The following is a 7205-nucleotide window of genomic DNA, read 5'->3' as shown; positions in this document are numbered from 1 at the left end:
CCTTTGTCATAGCTTCTCCCTCTTCTTATTTTGTCCCAAGACAGTATTCTCTGCACCTCTCTCTGTTCTGTTCTCTCCATAGCATAGCTTTGGGTATATTGCTCCCAGAAGCACTCAGAGCTTGCAATCGATCTTGGCTTCATGTGAGAAAAAACATTCTTATACTCCTTTAGATTTGAAAAGTTATGCAACTAGGACAATATTTTCAAAGGAAGATTAGAATACCTAGTTATAAATTAAATCATAGGTGAGTTGTGTATTTTCAAGTAAGGTAAATGTTCATTTTTATTGAAAATGATTTTAGTGTTGTTTAATGTTCAACTATTAATCAGTAAGCAAATGTTTATTGTCATTGTATATGGAAATAATCACTTTTATAATTGATCCAGTGGACTCCAGAAGAATTGGTTTGCCATCTTTTTCTGATCCTCACACAAGTGTCTTAATTTCACCAAGACTTGTTTTCTTCAGTGGAGCTGAGAATAATATATGAATCAATGGTTTTGTGGGTATCATATGAGATAATAAATTGTTAAACAGTATACAGGTATGTCTAGTTCTTGGTGACACATTTTGGAAGGAAAGTGACAAAAGTGTCAATCCAGAAAAAATGAGTCTTAATTCAAAGAGGTCTGCAAGTACTATCCTGTGGGGGAAGTTAAATTTGGAGGGAAGAAAATAGAACAAAACAGAAAACTAGTTTTTGGCGATTTAAGGCATTTTTATACAAAACGGAAATTAATTTTTGTAATTTCATATGGTAGAAGCATGACTTATGGATGAAATTTTTCAAGACCGTGACTGTACATGAATGTAAGGTCAAATTATTGCAACTATTAGTATCCAAAGGAAACAAAATACTAAAAGTAAAGTTTTCAGAATTGGGATATACCTGGATTCCAGTTCTAGTTCACTCATTTGCTGGCTGCATTACATCGAGCATGGCCATCAATCTTTCTAAACTTCAATCTCTTTATCCTCAAGATGGGAATAAGTACCTGCATAGAATATTTAAAAATATTTAATTAGGTTATAGGCAAACCACTTAGGATAATGACTGAAATAATTAGCCTTTAATAAATTGTATGTAAACAGTCTCTATGAAAGAAAGGACTCCAGCCCAGTGATATGGTCACTAGTCAAGGATGCTTTAGAAGGGCAGGGACTCTGTCTGTTTTGCTCATGGTAATATTCCCAGTCATATGAGAAAGAGGCTATTCGCTATTTATTTCTCCAGTAAATAAAGAGATGGCTCTTTTGAGTTAGAGGCTAAGTTGGATAACCTGTAGTCCCTTCCAGCTTCAAGAATCTATTCTTCTTGGATTGAGAGATCCTAAATGGAAAGTAGAAAAATAATCCTGAGAGTTGGAATTAAATCAACTAGATGACATCCCACCCCTACTTTTGGTTAAAACAAGCTGCAAAGAAACAGTTACCCCTGTTTTATGAACTGTTTAGGAGTTTTTAATAGCTAGATAACCAATTTATGCTTTAGAAATCAAATAATTCTTTTAATATAATGACGATTTTACTTAAAATGTCTTTGAAGAATAAGGTAAAGAGCAGATGTTTTTCCAATTAAAATTATTTCCATCAATTTAGAAAAAATAGATAGTGTTCTCAGATACAATTTTTGGTAGAAGACACAATTACCAGTGAGTTCTCCTAATTCCTGTAGTGGCAATTAATCAACATTATTTCAGAAATACATAAATGTTAATGCTGCACCAAAAGGCAGTAAAAGTTTTCCAGACTTGATTTTATTTCTTTTGTACTATTTTTGTTTTTGTTTTTTTGCTTAAGTGTCTATGCTTTTTCACTGCTGAAGCATCATACTTAACACATTTCTATGCAGACACAATACTAATAGCAAATCTATACAAAGACGAGGCTGGAAAAGAGTCATAACTGTTAAAAAGTTCTTCTATAAAATGTCGTGAGATTATTTAGGTTAGTAAAAAACTAGCAAGGGTTGTTAAAAACTCCAGAAGGATCTAATCAAAGTGTGAGACTGTGCAACATAATGACAGATGGAATTTAATGTAGATAAGAAAAAGGTAATGCATTTAGGGAGAAATCATTTAAACTTTTCATATACGTTGGTAGGATCTGAATTAGCTGAACTCAGGAAAAAAATAAGGGGTAATTATGGATGGAAGTATTCATTGAAGACATCTGCTCCGTCTTCAGCAGCAGTTAAAGCTAATAGACTGATGGTTATATTAATAAGGCAAGGGAAAATAGTATGGAAAATATTATGACATTATGCTATATAAGCCACTGATTTAATTTCACTTTGAACACTGTGTTAGTTTTTGGATTCCTAGCATTTTAAAAGATGTAATGTTTACAAAGCAAACATTAAAAAAAATGCACAAAAAAGAAATGAGAGCAGAGTCAAGGGAAGCATTAGAATCAGAGCAGGTAAAGCGAAGCCTTGAATACAGGAGGCTGCTTCTCCCATCTCTACCCTCATGAAGCCTTATTGAATTCATAATTGCAGCTTACATAAATCACAGCTTTCTCCCCAAAATCATTCCCAGCAGATTATTTACCAATGAGTTTTGAGCAAAGCATTTAATGCTTTTTAGCCCAACAGAAGGATTTTATCCTGCTTGCTTGATACATGGTTGGTAGCTGTTATGTTTGAAAGTATTTTTAGAAGTGAAGGAACAATCCTTCTACTGAAAAGGTTGTTTTCTCTGTGTAAGCATCACTTAGATAAATCATAAAATGATGCCTGCTTGTGTAATGTTCCCGTTGATACTTTGGTATGTATTTCTCCTTCTAAACTTCTAGAAAGTTAATGATCTCCCTCTGATCAAAAGATCTTGAGAGGAAAGAAAAGGGTCTAATTTGATAGCAAAGTGTATATAGTAATAAAATGTTTTCTGTTTATTTTTATCTTTGTTGATCTCATTTATTTATTATTATTAATTTATTTATTTATATTTTTTATTTAAGTATAGTTGGTATACAATATTATATTAGTTATATTAGTTCCAGGTGTATAATATAGTGATCCAACATTTTAGACCTTAAAATGTGATCACTCACCCCATTAATCCCAGTAATCATCTGTCACCATGCAAAAATATCACAATATTACTGACTATATTCCCCTTCTTTTTTATCTCATTTAAATAAGCTATTTATAAAGATGCAATTATTTTCCTTGAAATTGCTGGAACCACTGTGCCATACCGCTTATCCATGTGGGTAGCATGTTGAAAGGTGAGCTAGGACCCACTGCTGGTTTTGCCTGTTTTGAGACCTGTGATCTTATGAAAAGATTATTTACTCACTGGGTCCTAAAATCCTATTTTACAACAGAAATGGTAATATCTACTTCGTAATGCTGTTTTAAGAGTTAAATACAATAATTTACGTGGACTTCTTTGTGCATGGCAAGTGCTCAGTGTTTGATATTGCTGTGTGGTACAAAATAAGTGGGTTTTAAGTAAAAATAAATCATAATATTATCATTTACTCTCACATGCAGTCTCGTTTGCCATGTAATTCAAGTTTTCCTCATATTTAGAGTTTTTAGAGGATCTCTTAGTTACACAGTTTTCGCCTATCCAATCCCAATTTCCCATTGTAACCACTCTGTCACTAACCTCTGATGATCCTTTCGTTTCACAGCTAAACAGAGTAATAAATAGTTTTTGCTCCCCTCGGAATGTTTTCACGCTTCTCCAACTCAGAGCCTGGTTTGTGGCACGACCTTTATTTCTCATGCCCAACCCCCTCTTCAATGCTTGCTTCAGTCCAAAGCAAGCATTGGACATTTCTTTCCTTCTGGAAATCCACTCAGTTTCTTCAGGATATGATCAGTCTGTTCCTGAAATTTCATAGAACTTAATCTGGACTTTGACTTGGTCATAATAGATAGCCTCACTCCCCATACTGTTGTAAGCCACTCCCCTTTGAGAGTCCAACATTAACCAGCAACTGCAAAACGACATACTAATGATCTAGTAATGTACAAAGTGATGGGCTCCCTCTGTACGATGAACTCACAGACACAGCAAATTGAAAGAATAATAAGCAAACTTCAAAAAGAAAGCTATAATCTCATGTAGTAAACATAAACATGCAGCTAATATTCGTTTCTCCTGATCTTAGCTTTTTGGAGAACTGTTATGAAAGAAGCGAGGATTTATGGCTTTCTGAAAACATGGAATCAGTTTCTACCAGAAGGATCACATTTTCATCTCTAAGCTTGGACTGGATCATATTAAAGTAGTTAAAGCCGATTTGGAGGAAAAATGAGCACCAATCTGCAATGTGTGCAAGATTCTATTTTTCTCTAAAAGTTCACTGTGGAGAATAAACAGAAGGTGTCATTAGTAATTAGTTTATATCCTTACCTATTTTCTTTTGTGTGCCAAAATCCTCTTTTCGGTTTGAATAATTGTTTTTGCATTATTTCTTATACTTTCCTTCAGAATGACTAGCCACGAAGTTTCAATGCTTCATACATAAATGAAGGCAAAGAAATAACATTTTAAAGGATCATTTCTTTCATTGAATTTTCCTGTTCTTTGGCTAGCATGAATTACAAATTTTCATGGATGAGGATCATTATGTTAGTATGTGGTGAGTGTTATATGAGATAAAAGAGAAAGGATGAGATCAGCTCCTATACAGCTGCTAGGCATACCCCTTTATTGAAAAACGTATTTAAAATGTCCTCTCTGAAATGGATGGGCAATGATTTAAAAGACACAGCTGCTAGTTAAGTAACAGAAATGGCACCTGGGCTCCAACTGGGCTTAGGTGTGAGAAATTTTGAGAATATGATCAGAACAGAAAGCGATGAGGTGGGGGTAGAAATCCTTTTGCCATTAAAGTCAATGTCATCATCAAAGTCTATAGAGAGACCAGTTTTCAAGGTATCACACTTGGAAATTCAAAGCAATTTTGGGAAAAGACATGCACCACTACATTAAACCATCTTTTGAGTTAAAAATATTAACTGAATTAATGTTAAATGATTGAGAGGGATTTTTAAATCATGCAAATGAAAGAGGTATTTTTCTCAGGGCAATGAAATTCACATACAGAGGAACATTACTGATCATTAGCATGGGGAAGGCATACTTCTGTCTAATCAAATGTCCATTAATACTGAGACTGTCTGTCCTTCTCACTGATTGCAGTTTAAAAAGAAACACATGAAAAGGTGGTCACACAAGATAGAGATGCCTTCATTAGTCAACATGAATGGCATACTCTTCTTTTTAATATTCTTTCTTTCTCTTTTTCCTCAGAGCTTCATGAAAAGTGGCATGTGTAAACTCTCTTTATAAAAAGCAATTAGTAAATTAGGGATAAATCAATCACATTTCTTGTTAAAAAGTCCCTCTTCTGCCACACCCTCTTTACAGCATCTTAGACACTATTCTTGGCTGTGGGGATGGACTAGACTTTCTCTTTATTTCTGTTATTGTGTTGATTGTGACCCTGGAGGCTGAATGCAAGGACATAGGATTCCCCGCTCAGTGTTAGTGACAAGAAACAGTAATTTGAAAATATGAGTATTGACATGGCACAGTGAAGGGAACTCTGCTTTACTGGATTGCTGACCTTGTTCTGAACCCAGCTTTTCCTTTCTGTTTATTAGGTACCCTCGGGTAAGGTGAGTTATGTAAACTCTCTGTGGCTCAGATTCTTTACGTTTCTATTACACAAATATTTATGAAACCTCTACTCCCTCTAGGCACTATTGCGTGGTTTGACATCTCGATGGTAAACCAAACAAAGATGCCTGCCCTCATGGAGCTTAAGTAGTAGAGGAGAACATTAGCAATAAATAAACAAATGCACATATTGTAGTGCCAAGTCGTAAAAAAGTGGAATGAAGAAAAATGAAGCGGGAGAAATGGAGACTGTGGTGGCAGATTCTATTGGAGACAGAGTGGACATAGAAGGTCATGCTGTTGATTTCTCAGTAGATGAATCGATGAGACCCATGTGAACAAAATGGGGTCTGCACTTCATTTTCATTGTATTCTGTAATGGAAATAATAGTAGCTATGTTGGTGGAGGATACGATAAGGCATGTAAAGCACCAAGTGGGGTGTAGAGAGCTCGAAAAACAGCAGCAACTCTTACTTTTAGAATTCTAAAATGACTGGTACCTATTATACTTGATGCTCACTTTGTGGTTTGGGTTCAAATGTGATTTCTATCTCTCCAAAAACAAATCTGATATTAGAGATGTTATTATTAATTAAATAATTTTATTTCTGTTTGAATCTCTTGTCCACAACAGACAAGTTGCAGTAGTTCTGTCTTTATTTTAGCAATAGACATTTTCCTCAGCAGTAGGAAATGGAAAATTTGTTAGGTAGTATTAGATTACTCATAACAGAATTTGTGTTGCCTTCTGCTTAAATTTTTTTTAAATATAAATTCCACAGTTTGTTTTTTGCCATTTCTGTTTTGCTAATTAAAGGACATAAAATCTTGGCCCCTATGTTTATAATTCAACAAAAGAAAATATAGGAAAAGAAGACATGGCAAACATGGTAGAATTTGGACAATGAACTAGAATTTATATTTGGCTTCAAGAAAAATTTGAAGGTCAGGAGAGGTCAGTTAGCGTATGACAGGAGAAGCTAATCGAAGAATCTAGGCTAGATAGTGTGAAGGAAAAGCTACTTTCATGGATCAAAGAATGACACAGGAGTATAGAAAGTCACGAGAAAAATGGAAAGTAGTAATTAGGGACAGTGAAGATAATTTTTAATGTACAATAAATAACTTTATAGAAGTCGGGACTAGTATTCAACAATGCAACATAATAAATGAATAACTCAGTTTAAAGAAGTAGGAAAGGGGTATGTGAGTGGTAACTGATAGCCTCAGACCAAAAGGAAGGGAATTCTCTAACACACTGATCTAAAAAGAAGGGAAGGCAGAGATAATTGTAGAGAATGGAAGTACATTTATATAAGAGGACTTTGTCTTTCTTGATTTATCTCCTCCTATAATTCCTGAAAGAAAGGAGGGAATAACCTGCTTCTTCCATTATGCATTTGACATTGTTAAGTGAAATGAACTAATTATTGAGCACTTAATGAACGTATCTACTACTTACTGAAGTTAATGTGTTTCAAAACTTTTAATTGAGCATTACTTGTTTTAATCCTTGGATACATTTTACCATTGTACATAGGAGACAGCTAGGACACAGA

The sequence above is a fragment of the Pteropus vampyrus genome, unplaced genomic scaffold (assembly GCF_000151845.1).
Source record: "Pteropus vampyrus isolate Shadow unplaced genomic scaffold, Pvam_2.0 Scaffold160, whole genome shotgun sequence".
NCBI classification, from domain to species: domain Eukaryota; kingdom Metazoa; phylum Chordata; class Mammalia; order Chiroptera; family Pteropodidae; genus Pteropus; species Pteropus vampyrus.
Note: the sequence above shows the minus strand (reverse complement) of the source record.